At 43.8% G+C, this 19,492-nt stretch overlaps 1 long non-coding RNA gene across 1 annotated transcript in view; it reads right to left on the bottom strand.

Annotated features, from left to right (window-relative positions):
* Positions 1–19,492, bottom strand: part of LOC126143568 (uncharacterized) — a 186,258-nt gene that overhangs the window by 22,899 nt on the left and 143,867 nt on the right. Inside the window, exon 2 of the long non-coding RNA XR_007529748.1 lies at positions 8,646–8,766. This is a non-coding gene — a long non-coding RNA (uncharacterized LOC126143568). The remainder of the gene's footprint in view (positions 1–8,645; positions 8,767–19,492) is intronic.

Below are 19,492 nucleotides of genomic sequence, written 5' to 3' on the forward strand. Positions count from 1 at the left end.
GACCGCAGCGACGCACGGATGCACGCCAAGACCGTAGGATCCTACGCAGTGCCGTAGGGGACCGCACCGCCACTTCCCAGCAAATTAGGGACACTGTTGCTCCTGGGGTATCGGCGAGAACCATTCGCAACCGTCTCCATGAAGCTGGGCTACGGTCCCGCACACCGCTAGGCCGTCTTCCGCTCACGCCCCAACATCGTGCAGCCCGCCTCCAGTGGTGTCGCGACAGGCGTGAATGGAGGGACGAATGGAGACGTGTCGTCTTCAGCGATGAGAGTCGCTTCTGCCTTGGTGCCAATGATGGTCGTATGCGTGTTTGGCGCCGTGCAGGTGAGCGCCACAAACACGACTGCATACGACCGAGGCACACAGGGCCAACACCCGGCATCATGGTGTGGGGAGCGATCTCCTACACTGGCCGTACACCACTGGTGATCGTCGAGGGGACACTGAATAGTGCACGGTACATCCAAACCGTCATCGAACCCATCGTTCTACCATTCCTAGACCGGCAAGGGAACTTGCTGTTCCAACAGGACAATGCACGTCCGCATGTATCCCGTGCCACCCAACGTGCTCTAGAAGGTGTAAGTCAACTACCCTGGCCAGCAAGATCTCCGGATCTGTCCCCCATTGAGCATGTTTGGGACTGGATGAAGCATCGTCTCACGCGGTCTGCACGTCCAGCACGAACGCTGGTCCAACTGAGGCGCCAGGTGGAAATGGCATGGCAAACCGTTCCACAGGACTACATCCAGCATCTCTACTATCGTCTCCATGGGAGAATAGCAGCCTGCATTGCTGCGAAAGGTGGATATACACTGTACTAGTGTTGACATTGTGCATGCTCTGTTGCCTGTGTATATGTGCCTGTGGTTCTGTCAGTGTGATCATGTGATGTATCTGACCCCAGGAATGTGTCAATAAAGTTTCCCCTTCCTGGGACAATGAATTCACGGTGTTCTTATTTCAATTTCCAGGATTGTATTTCAGAACTACCTATCTCAGGGTTCAGCCAGGTCTCAGTCCTAAGAATAATTTGCGCGCCACACGCTTCCTGGAGGGCAGTAAATTCAGGAACTTTATTCCAAACACTCTGAAAATTTACTGCTAATATCTTGATAGCTGAAGTGCCTTTACACTGAGCACGTCCTGATTTCCCTGCCTGCACGTCGACTGGTGAGTGTTCATCAGGACAGCTCGCACTACTGCCTAGCCTAAAAAAAATCCCATGTGCACGCCACAAGTACTCTGCTACCCGAGTAGCGTCTTCCTTTGTGTAGTGCACCCCTGACCTATCTAGGGGCGTCCTACAATTCCCCACCCAATAGCTCAAGTCTAGAAATCTGCAGCGAAGACCATCACAGAGTCGACGGAGCCTCTAGTTGAGACCCTCCACTCAGCTCCAAACCAAGGGACCCCAATCCACTCTGGGAACGATGCTGCAAATAGAGAGCTCTGCTTGCACCCGCGTGCGAGGCCAGCGGTCTTCACCAAATCCGCCACCTGCCCACTAATAGGATGAACGGGCGAGGCCAGACAGCCAGCCTCCACATTCGCCCTCCGCCTCGAGCGACGCGAACGCGTTGCAGTCCGCCACTCACCCTGAGGTGAGGGCGGCCCCAACGCGCCGGGTACACTAGAGGGTGCCTCGGCGGCTGAGTCAGCAGATGCAGCAAGCGACACCTGGGGTGTCTCGAGCGACGCGCCAGACCCTCCGCCGTCGCTGCACCTCGAGGCAGCAGCCTGAAGGCGACTGACCGTGGCCAACAGCACGCTCAGCTGCTCGCGAACCGCCGCCAGCTCCTCCTGCGCCCGCACACAGCATGCACACACCCCATCCATCCTACTGCTAATATCTAACGACTCCGCGAATTTATACGCTACGGCTGTCAATAAGCAATATTACTCCTCTCAACTACGAGAATACGCAAGGATTTTATGTAATTAAATATGCAAGCGCACAAACACTCAGAAAGAAATTATGAATCAAACTACAAAACAGATATGAAAGCTAAATATGCGACTCGCTACTGCACTGCTGCTGCACTGATACTTCACCAGCGGCTGCTCAAGGCTCACTGAGAGAAAATCAACCATGGGTGGACATGTCTCATTAGTTTTTGTTGCGAGTACTACCACCATGTCCTAGGAAGAGAGTTTTAATCGCCAGATGTTAAAAAAACTCGATCCCAACAACCACTATATGTTACTGTCACAAGCAGTCTTTGTTCTACAGGTGCACGTAAGTATCGATGTTATAAGCTATAAATCGATGTACGACATTACCTCTGAATGAAGTGATTTTTCCGACAAATACCGAGATGGTGATCGTAGAAATGTCTATTATCAGACCACCACTCCAGTTACACATCCCCAACAGTGCAACTTCATAATAAAATCGCTGAATTTTGAAAGCGATTCAGATACAAACAAATGGTTCAAGGGGCTCTGAGCACTATGGGACTTAAGATCTGAGGTCATCAGTCCCCTAGAACTTAGAACTACTTAAACCTACCTAAACTAAGGACTTCACACACATCCATGGCCGAGGCAGGATTCGAACCTGCGACCGTAATGATTGCGCGGTTCCAGACTGAACCGCCTAGAACCGCTCGGCCACACAGGCGGGCTGATTCGGCTAAGGAACGTGGATTGTAAGAGGTATTTGGACTCTCTCACGCCGCCCCAGCTAGATATTTCTATAGCACTTGCAACGTTTTCTGTCACGATACCATGTGAGAGGTTCTGATTGAGTTATGATTGACAAGGATCGCAAACAGTAGTAGATGGTGTGCTGATTGAGGTCATAAGAAAATGTACACTAACTTCTCAGATCTCTAGTGTTACGCTAACTGCTAGAAATGATGCCCATGATTTGGAATCAAGTCTTTCCATTCAAGCACATACCTGCATTAGATCCTACTGACAAGCCCTTTAATGATTGCAACCACTACTCAGTCATATTTCTGACACTCCCATACCTCAAAACGAGTCACCACTCCCGAACCTGTCTGCTACAGTAAAATTCCAACCTGGTTTTAGTCAGCCCATACACATCTTGCAACTGCTCCCACTTCTACAGCTTTGTGCATGTGATCATTCCAATTTACGTCGGAACTGAGCAGAAGCTGGAGAAAGCCATATCCATTACCTTCTGCACCCCATGTAGAAACAGAATGACCTGAGTTAGTGCAACAGGACCGTGTTTTGACCATTCGGTGGAAATGCGCGCAATGTCCTACGTCTCCAAACTAGATACAGATACTACAGTCTGAAGCAGATCCATTTCCATTCACATCTATCAGCCCAACATGCTATCATCGTTATTCTTTACCATCCAACAGAGGAAAATTATGAACTATAAAAGCTCCACTAACTTCATCCGCTGTAGAACTCACCTAGATGCTATTACATGTGCGATGACACATAGTTGTGATGTGATCCGGTTCAGCTCCCCAGAATAGCATTCCTAATGGGACACCCTGTCCGTCATCGAAAAAAATGGCTCTGAGCACTATGGGACTTAACTTCTGAGGCCATCAGTCCCCTAGCACTGAGAACTACTTAAACCTAACTAACCTAAGGACATCACACACATCCATGACCTTTGCAGGATTCGAACCCGCGTCCGTGGTGGTCGCGCGGCTCCAGACTGTAGCGCCTGGAACCGCTTGGCCACTGCGGCCGGCTGTCCATCATCGAATTTACCTGTCAGACTGCTGCTACTGCTGCTGCTGCTGCCTATGTGGGATGATCCTTTTAAATATACAGCTTTTGATCCATTGCAGAGGGCAGTTTAAGTTTTAATCACCCGTACTGAGCATGTCTACTTGTCAGTGTGCTAAATTATTTAGGAGCAATTTGCAGGTCTGTACTGAAATTATTTCGGTGTAGTTGTTTGTATATGGGTAGGCTGTGGAATGCATTATTTTGACAGTCTACAATTAGCAGGTGTGTCTGTTACATTACTTACGAGTAGTTTGGAGGTCTGCAGACTGTATTGTGACCTGAAGCACATCAGGGCGAGTGTTTTGTGTCGGTGTGTAAATATACTCCATCCCTAAATAAACTGTTCCAAAATAATAAAGTACTCTCCTTCCTCTCTCCAGCAGCCCAGCACAGGCTGTCATTTTCCCCTCCAGACAGTCATCTTCGGTTATGCCATGGAATGGATGACAGTGCCCTCTGGTGACAGTATTGTGTACTAGTTCCATACCTGGGGGCAACCACACTGTTTCCCACTATTTCCCCCACCATCTTGCGTTATGTGACAGAACGGACGACAGCACTATCTGGTGGCAGTACTGTGTACTAGGTCAATTGGACTCTAGATCTAGTGGTGGAGACACTTCCTGCAAAATAAAGACTTATGTTCAGCACAGGCAGAGTCCTTTTCGCATCATTTACCCCACCCCAGACTGTCATCTTGGATTACATCACAGAATGGACGACAGTGCTCTAGGTGGTGGTACTGTTTACTTGTCAAGACCTCATGGTGAACACACTGTTTCCCGCCAACTTGGATAACGATACTGGAGTCATCAGCTGATGTCACAGTGGCTATCTTGGAGTACGTACTGGCTGACAGCGCCCTCTGGTGGCAGTAGTGTGTACTAGATCAGTTTGAGTCCAGACCTCATGGTGAATACACTGTTTGCCGCCCTCTTGGATAATGGTACTTGCATGATCGACTGACATGTCCATCATCTTGGATGAAAGTGCCCTCTGCTGGTGGTGGTGTGCACCACGTCAGTTGGAGTCCAGACCTCGTGGTGGACGCACTGGATAGCTGTACTGCATGAAATTTTTTAAATGAAGACTGGTGCATGCAAAATAAGACTTACACCCAGCGGGTTGAGTCCTTTTCCCTCAAATCACTAGGAGGAGGTGGCGGTCGGGTGACTTAGATTAGTGGAGGTGAGCTTTCTTTCCCATCATTTTCTTAGGTTGGTAGACATAGCCCAATTGACCATTCTTTATTGCCAAAATTCAAACTTGGCGCCAGTTCTTAGGAAGAGGTGGTGGTCGGATGTCTTATGTTAGTGGAGGCAGCCCAAGTGACCTATCTTCCGGCGATTTTCTTAGGTTACTAGAGGTAACCATGGTGTGATGTATTGTCCTGTTGGGATTTGAATTTCTGGCCATTTTTCTGGGGGCTGGGGAGGTGAGCTGGGGGGTAGGTTAGTGGAGGTAGCCCAATTGACCTATCTTCCCGCTGAAAATCATACTTCCCGCCAAAATCCATCCTGGATGACGTCATCGCCGCCATCTTGGTTTACGGTACTTTCGGCCAGAACCCCCCTTGCCCCAATACTACCAAGAATATGTCAGCTTTCTCTGCATTGATAAATTCATCGTCCACTCATCATGAACTAACTGACTACCAAGTTGCAGTGCTCTCAAGTAACACACAAGCACATTATAAGGAAACATAACAATATCGTTCCTAGTAACTATGCAGGTTGAATGGCATAAACAAGGGCCAATGTGGAAATTTGCACAGTAAGATATCTCAAACAACTCGCACTAGTCTCTTGTAACAAACACCACTGACATTCTAATTTACCCTACTTTTAGTTTCTTAGTGTAAATAGGCATTGTTCCATTTTAAAAAGCGTATTTTTCTAAAAAAAAAAAAAAAACTTTCTGCATATGATTACAATCTGTGTACTGGCTAACAATCCATTCTGTAAAAATCTCACATCAATAGCACTATCCATTTCAGCAATATTTACAGTGCAAGTTTTAGGTGGTTCACCCTGTATATAAATTCAATTGACGTTTATATTATGTAAGGGAAATTCTGCAGTTCATATCAACCCAGGACCGAAAAAAATTGGTGCAGGTTTTGCAGTTCACAAGTGCATCACAAATTAAGTCATTCACTTTACATCACATTCAGAAACTTAACACTGTCAATAAAACCAGGAAACTATGGATACACACTGATTAACGTGCACACACCAACAAACGACTACAACAGAAAAGATCCACAGGTGATAAAAGACTTCTGGGAATGTATGGGAGAAATTACAAACAAAATTCCTAAACATCACAACATTCTATTAGCTGGCTTCAGTGGCAGAAAAGGAAAGTAAGATAGACGAATCACAGGCCCATAAACTGTTGATAATAGGACCAATGAAAATGATGAACACCTCAAATATGTCAAACATATTTCCACAAACACACATAGAAAGTAAAGACATGAAAATCTTCCCAATAAAACGCTCGGAGAATACCAGATGGACTGAACTGCTATCTGCACGACGAACATGAAAGAATTCTTCATTATAAAAACTAGTCAGACTTTCACGTACTCCAAATCAAAGTAAAATTTCGGCCTACGGGAAAAAGTCAAGAGTAACCAAAAGTTTCCAGACTGGTGTCGAGTCTCTAGAACTCAACGGGAAGAAAATCATTGTAGAAATCCATAAGGTGGATTCCAGTTACTGGTCTGAACCATCAAGAACATTGGGTCAACACCCGAGAAGGAGACAACATAGATGGTGGAACATCACACATGACATCAAACTGTCGAACATACGGTTAAAGCATGGAATAATTTCAGCAGTCACAAAATCACAGAATAATGTAAGAATTCTTAGAGGTATAGAAGAAGGTCTAAAATTATTCGAAGAGAAAAACTCAACTAAGATAGTAAGAAGTGGAATGAAATAGAAGAATACTTTGCCAAGAACAACATGATGATGAGTGTGCATGATGACGTCAGGCATTTGTCCTAGCAAGTAGGGAACCCAAAGGTCAACGTTGTCCCAGAATCGGCACTGTATTCCTACTAACCATTGTTGGAGCATTCCCCTCTATCCTCAGCTTGTGTAACCGGCGTGGCGCATTCTGGGGCGTCCAACCAGTGTCACTGATTCTGCAGCCATGAGACTCTTCTCCGGTCAGATCCACGTTTTCCTTCTATCTTTCCTTCAGTCATGAATTTCGTGAGGCAGCACGGGAAGCGTGCCCAAAACGCGAAGCTTTTCTAGGTTTGATGATGGTTACAGTTTCAAGATTTTCAACAGCACCTAATCAATTGCTCTCTTAGTTCACACTCCAGGAATGTTTAGCATTCGGCGATACATTCACTTTCCAAATGCTTTAGGCCTGCTGTTTTACTTTTCCAAGGTTCTACTTCGTAAGCAGTGGCGATTAAAGCCAGAACTAAAATTTCTCCAACGTGCAGTATACACTTTTTGGAATCTTGACCTTTTACGTGATCCGATTTTTCTGTTAGTCGGCTTCCTATATAAATTTATTTTGCCGAATCTATTGTGTGTCTAAAGGAAGTCATAGATCACATTCAGTACATTCGATGTGCTCTAGCTACTAGCATCATTTTTAAATTCTTATCTCTAATAATGCGATACTGATAATGGAAGAATATACAATATAACATTAGATATGTTTATAAATCTAAGTTAATTAAGAAAAATTTCAAATGAAAACAAATAATAAAACAAAAAAATTTGCTTTGAAATTTTTCGCCTATGTGTTTTTCTTTTGTGGTTACCTCGTTATGAGTGTATCGTGCAACGAGCGGAAAAATCTTGTACAATTACAGCTGCATGCATATTAGCTACAAATGTTATCTGTAATACATAAATGGTATACTTATAGTACGAAAACCTATCTGGGATGTGTATGGCTCAGAAAGTCCCGAGCTAGCACAACTGCGCACACGGTTCATACATAACGTATTTGATACTACTTATGGAAGTACATTTTGATACTGCAATTATAATTAACTGTCGGTTATTGAGAGACAAGCCGTAACTTCGAGTTGCCAAGTTTCTGTGCAGCAAAGCATACCACCCAATTATTAGCTAGTAAAGTAAATCACAATTACAGATCTTATTATTTGAGGTTCCAAGAATCACAGAGGTATGAAAGTGAAGGTTAGGCTCAGAAATGACGGGGACAGAGTTGAAGCCTATCCCCAAAGTTATAAAAGTTCAGGAAGATGAAATAAAAAATTTGTATATGGCAATGATATACTAATTCTGTCAGAGACAACAAAGCATTTCGAAGTGGAACTGAACGGAACGGACAGTGTTTTGAAAACGGATTTGGATATGAATGTCAATACAAGTAAAACTCGGTAAGAGAATGCAACCAAATTAAATCAGGCGATACTGAGGGAATTAGATTTAAAAATGAACAGTAAAACTAATGGATGAGTTTTGCTATTAAGGCAGCAAAATAACTGATGATGGCCGAAGAGGAGAGGATATAAAATGGACACTGGCATTATAAAGAAAATCATTTCTGAAAAAGAGAAATTTGTTAATGTCTAATATAAGTCTAAATGTTAGGAAATTTTTGGTGAAGGTATTCTCCTGGACCGTGGCCTTGTATGTAAACGTGAACTGTAGGACGCTCACACATGAAGAGAACAGAATGTCTGAAGTGTGGTGCTGCGGATGAATGCTGAACAGTAGTTATGTAAACAGGGTAATTAACGAGGGCGTACTGCATCGAATTGGGAGGAAAAACTTGTATCACAACTTGACTAAAAGAAGGGATCGTCGATTTGGTAATGAAAAGCAAGGCACAATCAGACGGTTGTTCAGTCGCAGTATTCATGGAGAGGTGAGTCCTGTGCAGGACGCAGTGAGCGCCGCACCCACCTGTATCTCGACCCAGAGGTCCTCGCGGCCCTTGATGGGCATGCCCTTGGCGGCGTGGCCCTCCGGACTCCGCGCCACCAGCCCGATGTGCGAGATGCGCTCCGTTGCCATTGTTCGTCTTCTGAAACACAACGCCACATTACGTCGCACTGTGCACCAATGTCACTAATACAGCAGTTCCCAACCTCACAATTATTACCCCTGAGGGATAAAACGTAATTTTCTGACGGGTGAAAACAAAAGGATTTGATTGTATTATTTTTAAAAGATCAGAACTATTACAACTATTTCGTAAGACTGTGTGTGATACTGTTACGTTAGTTACCAATAACTACATTCTTAAATACTGGCAAAACACATCGCACAATTTGCTGGAGCTTAAAGGTAGTGCAACATCTTTGTCACATAATCTAATCAGCACACACATACTTTATACCGTGCGTCTATGACACTAAAATTGAGACATATATGTCAGATATAATTAAAAATCTAATGAAAATGCCTTCTCCAAACCGTAGGTATACAACACACAAATGAACAAACTGTCAGCACAACACAGCAGTAACTATGTAATAGCCACAACACTGCAATAGGGCTCACAGGGTATAACGATTATTATTGTCTTTCTCGTTAGTGACAGTTTTGATACATAAAGCATTGACAACCTAAAGTCTTCCAATTTTGTGCCATTTCAGAAGTAAGGAATCCAACAACCAAGTGATTTACAAATGGGGGTACAGAGTGTGGGTGGCGCGTCGCTATGGAGAGTAGTGATGCAGAGGAAGCATGTTTCGTAATGAGTGTGTACTCTCACAGTGGACACTTGGCTTTATTTTCTGAGAAGCGTGTGCAAGTGAAAAGAAAGAGAGAGAGAGAGAGAGAGAGAGAGAGAGAGAGAGAGAGCGCAGAAGGCGTATCAATTGCCTCATTGAAAGTTAGTTGATGGTTTAACAAAACACCAACATAAACTCAACAACATTTATCTTCCATCATTTTAAAAATAAAAGTGGCCAAAGAAAATTCGTTCTAAAGATTTGTGAGTCACTGATGTCGCTGATGGGGAAACGGGGGGGGGGGGGGGAGTGAGGGGGGAACCAGCTAATATCCGATTGCACTCAGGAGTAATGGTGGGGACCACTGGTCTACTATTCTTTTTTTTTTTTTTTTTTGGTAGTTCATCATTATCATCTTCAGTAAAGTCAGCGTACTGATAAACAACAATAGTTCAGGTATACATGCCGACGTCGCAACCAGAGGAAGAAGAGACAGAGAAAGTATATGAGAATAGTGAATGGTAATTCAGCACATAATGGAAGAAGTCACGGAGGACTGGAGTGTGACTGTGGGGAAGGGGAGAATATGGGCTTAGTATTAGGATTGAGAGGCGTGAGAGATTAATTGGGTTCTTCAGCGTACATATTTATAGCGAGTACTGTGCTCAGGATCACAAAATGAGGAGATATACCATAAAAGGTAGGGAGATATGAAAAGATTTCAGTTGGATTACATCATAGTCAGGCAGAGATTCGCAAATAGTAAGGCCTACCCAGGAACAGATATAGACTCAGATCACAATTTACTGACGATGAAGAGTACGCTCAAGTTTTAATAGACTAGTCAAGAAGAATCAATGTGCAAGGAAGTGGGATACGGAAGTACTAACGAATGGAGAGACACACTTGAAGTTCCCTGAGGCTTAGATAGCTCAGTAGGCATTTCATTTGAAGAGGAATGCACATCTCTAAAACGGTCAATCGTAGAAATTGGAAAGAAAACTGTAGGTACAAGGAAGGTACCTGTGAAGAAACCACGAATAACTCAAGAAATCCAGAATGAATTTTTCACTCCGCAGCGGAGTGGGCGCTGATACGAAACTTCCTGGCAGTTTAAAACTGTGTGCCGGACCGAGACTCGAACTCGAGACCTTTGCCTTTCGCAGCAAGTGACCTACGACTGAGCTACCCAAGCACGACTCGCGGTCCGTGCTCACAGTTTTAATTGCACCAGTACCTCGTCTCCTACCTTCCAAACTTCCTCCTGGAGGTTATGTGATTAATAGAATTGTACATGACAATTTGTGGAAATTGAAGCTATTCGGACACACAAGAGCGAGGGACTTCATCATATTTCAAACCATCCAACGTAGAATAATCCTATTTACTAAAGTTGTACCCACATGACAGGGCTATATGTCACCTACACGAAAATATTTCCTGCGTTACAGGCACGGACGGCAATAGTCTGCGATTAACAACGGTTTTACACTGCGTGCCGGAGTGACTTCCGTCGCGCGGCAGGCAACTTTTGACAAGAATTGGGCGACTGTCCTAGCGCAACAAACTTCACTTATCGCGCAACAAATCGAGCGATTTGCTGCCACAAAGCATACGCTAAACAAACCACTATCAACTTTGAAACTTTATCTAGAAACCGAATAAGAATAAATAATTTTAAATAAAATGAACACTGACACTATTTTTAAACCAGTTCAGAGAGGATACATAGGTTATCAGCATTCTGTTGTTCACATGAGAAATATTTCTGGCTGTACAGAGTCATGATAATACAGACACATTTAACAGTTTCTACCACTTTTGATGAGATATACTGACTGTTAGGATGGCAACTGTGTTGTCTGCAAAGAAGAGTGATAGGCAATTTGATATAAGAAGTTTTTCAGGATCTATTGGGAGGTAGGGATGTTACATTTACGGAATTGTAATATTTACGATTATAGCTACAAAGTGTTGTTTACATGGAAACAGGTGGACGAAAACAGAATAAGGAATTGTTATTTGAATTGTATATTCAGATGAAGACAGTGAATATGAATATTGTTGTTGTTGCTTTGGAGTTATCAATGGATCTGCAGTCTGATTCAAGCAGATACTACGACATGTTAGTCTTTGTACGTGTGTGGGGTTGCTAGCTGAGAACTGCGCTTTGTCTCACTGAGTCTGCTTCCACGTAACCTTCCACAACAGTGGCCATTTCTGCAAATAGCTAAAGAAAGTTTGGTCGTTTCTGACAAGGACCGTCTTCCACCTACTTTTATTGTGCAAATTACTACCGCCATGTGTGTCTGTGCTTCTGATATGTAGGCCTTGTGTGATATAAGCACTCTAACGTACCTGCTGTGTGCTACAAAAGCAGTTAAGTTCACCAATACTACTTCAATAAAAATGTGACACATAAACTTTCAAAATAGCCCTGTGCAGAACGTTCTCATAGTCATAATGAAAAATTGATAACCTACCAGTGGCGAATTTTGAATAATGTTATTATTTTTGAAGTAGTTTGAGGTAAGACTGCAGTACTGCGCAGTTAGTAATGATTTTTGTGAGCTAGTTAATTTGCTTTGAGCTGAGAGGAAAACCGCCCCACTTCCTGAACCATGTATTAATATACTAATTGATTAAGTTGTTTGGCTTTTATAGAAATTGTACGCTTTTTAAATCACTGTTCACTTCAGACCAATGATATGTGTGAAGATCGCGCCAAGTTTTACTCTGTCTTTTTGAGTACATACTTTATTCTAAACTCGTTGTCTTGGAATATCATTTCATAGGAATAGTTACTCTCGTCCCCACACTGTTTATCATTACGCGTTAACACATGCAACAGTTTGAATATATATTTGGAAACAGAAATCTAGCCTATCCGCTTCCTGCTTGGTGTTTTGCTTTCGAGAAATCTGCAACGATGTTTTCAAGACGCGGGGTAAGTGGAAATTTTGATTAGGGCCAGATAACTGTTTTACTTCAATTACTCTTTTAATATAAAGGCAAGTTACTTTCAGAACAGTTACAGTTCGGTTCAAATTAGGTTTTGTTTAATCAAAGGATAAGAGTTGGATAACAGTTTGTGGGGACACAGTTTTGGAAATACGTAGACTCTTATAGATCGGGAGGTAACTCGGGCTAAATTTAATAAACAAACAAACGTAGTTGGTGGTGGGGGTGTTACAGAGGGCGAGACGACAGCTGTTGATCTTGCAGGAAGACATTCCAGAATGGGCCAGAGAAACGATGCTCAAGGGTTCTGTTAGCTGGTGAGCAGTATTTGGACCACGGGGTCCCGGGTTCGATTCCCAGCCGGGTTGGGGATTTTCTGTGCCCGGGGACTGGGTGTTTGTGTTGTCCTCATCATATCATCATCATCATTCGTGACAGTGGCTAGACTGGACTGTGTAGAAATTGGCACTTTGTACGGGCGCTGATACCGCGCAGTCGAGCGCCCCACAAACCAAACACCATCATCATTAGCAGCAGCAGTATTTATACGATGGAGGTGCCGGAACAATTTTAATATCAAATTGATACGCAAATTAATTAAATTGATCAATTAATTACCCCACCACCACTCCCGGATGACGCCATGAGTTTTCTGCAGCTGGCACATGGCCCCCCCCCCCCCCTCCCCACCCATCGTATTGGCGGGAATTCTGAATTTTCGCGGTAAAATCGAATTTTCATTGTGAAATTCAATTGTCAATTCAGAGGAAATTCTTGATGGAGATTGTTTATGAAATTCTTGATGGAGATTGTTTATGAAACGGGATTGGTGGTAGAAATGGAAAAAAAATTCAGAGGACGGGAAATTCGGGAACATAATTTGCTTACTCTTATTTACCTTCCGATCGTGTTGCATATTGCAGTGGCTTTGCCGGGTGCTGCTGTGCCTTATTGCTTTACTTTCCTTTTTCTAGATATGCCTTTGTTGATGTAAATATTTTTTTGTCAAACCATACGCTCTTTCCATTCCAAGTTTGACACTTGTGGCAAATTTTTCTACTCTATTCTGTTGAATAGTTTCTCCAAGATACTTAAATTTATTTACTCGCTCTATTTTACTTATTAAGGTTTCTATGAAAGTTGGTGCAGTTTTTTTTTTAATTTGCAGGAATCTTGTTTTTTCTGTTGAACTTTTGAATAAAGTTCAATTTCCAATTTTTTTTCAGAACACTTTTTGAATAACTGCGTCTCTCAGATTTTCTTAAAGTATTGCCAAATCGTCTGCAAAAGCCAGGCAGTTTACTGTAATTTCATTTGTTTTTATTCCCAGGTTCAATTTTGTGATTTTTAGCTCCTAATTCCAGAACCATACAGCTGTTTCCGGAATGCAATTGAACAGTAAATGTGGTAAGGCAGTCCGTTGCCCAATACCAGTTTTTATTTCAAATGGCTGAGAGACTTGTCCCATAAATGTAACTTTAAATATCTTATTTGTTAGAGTTTGACGAATTATGTTTGCTAATTATTTTGTTTCAACACCCAATTCTACAATGATTTCGCCATTCGTTCTCTGTCTATCGCATTAAATGCTTTCTCGAAATGAATAAATGATACTATTACAGGTTTGCTCGTTAATATTCTTTAGTGAATTATCGATTTTAAGTACAAAATGTGTTCTGTAGAGGAGCTTCCCTTTCGGTAACCAACATTTATCGCAGTTGTTTGTCTATAGTTTCTAAACATCTCTCGAAGAGAATTTTTGGTAGTATTTAGTATGTCAGAGGCAAAAGCGACGCTTCTCTGTAATGGTTGAAATTTTGTTTGTCTTCATTTTTATGTAGCTGGTGGAGTATTGCTGTTTTCTACTCTCTCGGATTTATAACAGTTTTCCAAATGTTCTGAAATAGCAACTGTAGCTCATTTATAACGTCGGTTTCTGGCCATTTCAGTGATACTGCTGTAATGGAGTTTAACAGCTTTAAACAATCAAACTTTGAATACACTCGTTGTTTGACTATTACGGTACATTTTAAAGCTGTACCGATTGTTGAAAAACACAGGAAAGAAGTGAAACTGCCGAGGGTGCACGCAGGCTGTGGGGCAGGGCGGCGCGTGCGCGTCCCAGGGCAGCCACGCACGAGGCTGGACTGGCACGGGGCAAGCAGCGCTGCCTGCCTGCCTGCCCGCACTCACTGCCTCTGGCTACAAACTGGTCTCATGCTCATTTTCCGTGCCGATCGGGCTTTCTGCGATTTTTCGATCGGCAACTACTTCTACAAAAAATCTTGCCTTACTTTAGCACTGTTCGCAAACAGTATAGTAACGCTTTTGGGCAGAATTTTGTCGTCTGTAGATACTTAGATTATCAGAAGAATTTCCTATCGCAGCACCACATTTCAAATGCTCACAATTTGCTCTTCTTTAGATTTTGCGAGACAGTCCACGTCTCACTTGCGTAATTATAATGTGTGCTCCGGACAGACATTTCGGTTATTTATTCTCCTTCCTATATCGTATCGGCAACTGACACCAGGAGAGATCTGTCACTGAAGAAACCTTCACTCACAGTCTACTTCTGACACCTACTTTGTTTCAGCCATACCGCGCTAAGTCTGCTTCCTAGCGAGGAGTGCGCGGCCGTTCCGTGCCGTGCTGCACCGTTCACGCCAGTCTCCTGCCTCTACCGTTACGCCAACATCGTACGCCACTTGCCAGAAGCGCGGACACCGCGAGGAGGTGTGGGGGGAAGGGGAGGGCGTGCAGGTGCCGCTGCGCCGTCGCACTGTTTTGGTGGCAGACCGCCACACTGACGTCTGCCGGTACACTACTGCCCAGCCCCTGAGCTGCCTGCATTACGACGCACCCACACCACACAGGTTGTTGTTGTTGTGGTCTTCAGTCCTGAGACTGGTTTGATGCAGCTCTCCATGCTACTCTATCCTGTGCAAGCTTCTTCATCTCCCAGTGCCCACTGGAGCCTACATCCTTCTGCATCTGCTTAGTGTATTCATCTCTTGGTCTCCCCCTACGATTTTTACCCTCCACGCTGTCCTCCAATACTAAATTGGTGATCCCTTGATGCCTCAGAACATGTCCTACCAACCGATCCCTTCTTCTGGGCAAGTTGTGCCAGAAACTTCTCTTCTCCCCAATCCTATTCAATACTTCCTCATTAGTTATGTGATCTACCCATCTAATCTTCAGAATTCTTACCACACAGGTAACGGCACCCATTCAAACTCGGTACAGTTTCCTATACGGTAGGTGAGTTGCTGCGGCGCACGTTGCCTGCGTTCGGCCACATCTTGCACGACGACAAGCACCTTCCTGTCAGTGCCTCCTGTTCCGCAACCGCAGATATTTCGTGACAAATGCGGATAACAGTGTGCGTGCACAATGTCTTACGAAACGGTACTTGTCGTGTAGTCTGTATGCACAGAAAGGCCCGTAGCGCAAGCGCCGTAGAGGCCCTAAGGGCACACTAGAAAGCCCGCCACTCTTGCAACAGACGGCGTTTACGTAAGTCAGCCGGGCTCTCTCTCTCTCTCTGTCCTCACCCCCACCTCCATCTCGCTCGCTCGCTCGCTCGCTCGCTTTCTCTCTCTCTCTCTCTCTCTCTCTCTCTCTAATAGAGCGACCTACGCATCTGAGGTCTTCTCTTGCGTCGTTTCTCATCAACAGAGCACAAACTGATCTTTTCTCCCACAACATCCCGCACTGTACCAAAACACATTTGGATGTTGCGTTACTTGCTCACATTCTGCTGCGTCAGTTCAGTTCACAGGCCAAAGTCCACGACACAATCGTCCAACTACCCAAAATTGTCACGACACCCGAAAGTCTGTGTCCAGATACCGACACGCATTCAAGAAAGAGAGACGCCTGTAAACTGCAAGATGGGAGGACACCTCTGTATTACTTCATTCACTCCAGGCCAACAGGCGCCAGAAGCGGTGACTTAATAATCTGTTCCTTGTTAACGGTAGCCTCGCTGTACCTCGTCACGTGATGTGGTTCCTCGCACTGCCGCGTCACCACTTCGCCTTTCCAGGCAATAGGTATTGCTGCGTTCTCTCAACGAAAACTACAGAATTCGTTTCGGTAGTTGGCCCAGGGAGTCAAGATTGGTCAGAAGCACTTTCATTGCGTTTCGTAAGAACAGAAGAATTGGTGCGTCCGAATATCTTGCAACTTGGGCTGTAATAGGTAAGTGCTTTTCATATAACGTACTATTAATATTGCGCATGCACGTTACTCATAAGTTAGAATTTTTCTCCTTCGAGATTGCAGAATAGGAAAATTTATTTTTCTTATGATCTGTTACTTCAAAATTAGCAACTCGGCAAATAAGCACGCGTCGTCCCAATAGCTAGAATGAAAATAAAGTGAATACAAGTGAAGTCATATGGCGATGAATAATTTGTTACCCCTTATTCCATAATCAGACACGAAAGAAGTAATTCGTGGAAATTACGACAGATGTCAAGTGTCAGTTCTTTGAAATGAACAACCGCAGTGCAGTGAGTTAATATATTTCGACTAGCATTAGTACCTATCGATTTATTGCATTATTATGTTACTCCATCTCCTTATTCTTCCTCTCTCCATTGTCTTCCGACCAACTCTTTGACCATTTCATCTGCGTCTGTTGTGAAATTCGGCCTGAAATTCAATTTCACGCGGCTCAATTATTATGACTTCATCTCCTGAACAGTGTATCCTACAGTAATATAATTTTCTGTTTACGTACAATGGGGTGTCAGGAAACTGTCTGCGAAGTGTGTTGCAAATAAAGTTAGCACACTGACATCAACAGTTAGTTTCACGTAATCGTTCTTTACAGGCTGGATCGAAACACGTCCGACGGTAGAAAAAGACTGTCTGGTAGTGAATATAGGAAAAGACGGGCGCTGAAGGAAGATGACGATAAGAAGGAAAAGGATGCACTGCTGCGATATTTCAAGCCAAAGACACAACGACCTAGCAGCGGCGAGGGTCGAAAAATAGACCCTGAAAGTACAGAAGCTAGTGGAGCTACTGCAGCTACATCTTTATATTCAGGACATGACCAGAAAGTTGACGAACACAGTACTGCGACCACCGCATACAGTAGCAATGCTGACGGTGGGCCATCCACAACATGTTCAACACACCTCGTCTGGACTCAAGACCTGCTTTGTAACGAAAGCTCCGATTTTGAAAGATCAGGCAGAACGGAAATTAGGTGACCCGATTAGGAAAATACAGGAGGAACATGAGCCGAGGTACTCACCACCGGAGAAGGGATTGAAGGCGAGCCTAAACTGGAAGACACAATTGACTCAGATCCCGGAAGATGGCCGGAAATTATTACCGACTGCATTCGAATGACTTTGGTCATGCGAAGTCCTCCCGAGCGCATTAAGGAAGCTGAAGAATGTCCTAAAAATGCGGACAACCGGCGTTTCAGCCCTGTGCACTACAGCTATTCCTTGAATTTAGAAGAAGCTGATGGACATTGGCTGTTGTAATCAAAGAGCGAGGATGCTGTGTTCAGCTTTTGTTGCAAACTTTTTTTCATCTACAGCAGAAATTGCAAAGAACGGTGTAAGCGACTGGCGGCACCTTGCTTCGTATCTCTAAAGTCACAGGAAGTCTACCGAGCATTTGAATTCACATAAAAAGTGGATCGTGTTTTCAGAGGGACTGAAAAAGTCACAAACTGTCGACGCCCATCATCAAAGGCTTCTGAAAACTGAAAGTGAACATTGGAAAAATGTTCTTGAGCGCTTAATAGCAATAATTCATTTCCTGGGTTGGCAATGTCTGCCTCTGAGAGGAAGTACAGATACACTCTTTCAGCCTGACAGCGGAAACTCCTTGAAACTTGTTGAATTATTCGGAAAGTTCGACACTGTGATGCTGGAGCACCTGTACAGAACAAAGAAAAGCAAGGTGAGAACAAGGGTCATCATTATCTTGGAAAAGAAACACAGAATGAAATAATTCATCTTATTGGATCATCTATAACCAACAACATTCTATTAATGATGAAATCTGCAAAGTATTACAGTATAATTCTGGGCTGCACACCAGATATTTCAAAAGTTGAGCAGATGACAGTTGTGCCACGTTTCGTCCAGGAGACAAGACTCGACAGGGTATACGATGTCCGAATTCAGGAGCATTTCTTGGGATTTCTTCCAGTGCCCGATTCTTCAAGCTCCACTTTGACGCAGGTCGTACTCAAGTTCATGGAAGATAAAAAAAATCGTATTGTGTAATATGAGATGGCAAGGATACAACAATGGAGCAAACATGAAAGGAAAGAAGTCTGGTCTCCAGAAAAGAAAAAAAATGGTTCAAATGGCTCTGAGCACTATGCGACTTAACTTCTGAGATCATCAGTCACCTAGAACTTAGAACTAATTAAACCTAACTAACCTAAAGACATCACACACATCCATACCCGAGGCAGGATTCGAACCTGCGACCGTAGCGGTCACGCGGTTCCAGACTGAAGCGCCTTTAACCGCACGGCCACACCGGCCGGCTCCAGAAAAGAATTTCAGATATGAACAAGAGAGCATTTTATGTACCATGTAGCAGTCATTCATTGAATCTTGTTGTAAACGATGCCGCTATGTCTTATAAATAAGCTGTTGCCATGTTTTCGACAGTGAAAAGCTTGTATGGCTTCTTCTCGACCTCCGTTCGACGTTGGGATGTCTTGAAGTATCTGCCTAACCTGTCGCTGAAGCCACTGAGCGATACTAAGTGGGAAAGTCGCATCGATGCACTTGCTCCCCTGAGGTTTCAAATTGGAGGCGTTTATGATGCACTGGTTCAGATATCAGAAGAATTCGATGGCATGACCGCTCACGAAGCAACGTCACTTGCGAATCAAATAAAAAATTACACCTTTCTCATTTCTCTGGTAATCTGGTACGACGTTCTGCTTCACATCAGTGTAGTCAGTAAGGCCCTCAAGACCATTGACATAAATGTTTCTGAGGCCGTGGAAATGCTTGAAAAAACAAAAGCATATTTTGAGACCTGCAGAACAGAAGAAAAGTTTGTGTCTTTCTTGACGGATTCCAAAGAACTGGCTACGGAATTAGAGCTAGGCGGTCT

This window comes from Schistocerca cancellata, chromosome 2 (genome assembly GCF_023864275.1).
Source record: "Schistocerca cancellata isolate TAMUIC-IGC-003103 chromosome 2, iqSchCanc2.1, whole genome shotgun sequence".
NCBI lineage: Eukaryota > Metazoa > Arthropoda > Insecta > Orthoptera > Acrididae > Schistocerca > Schistocerca cancellata.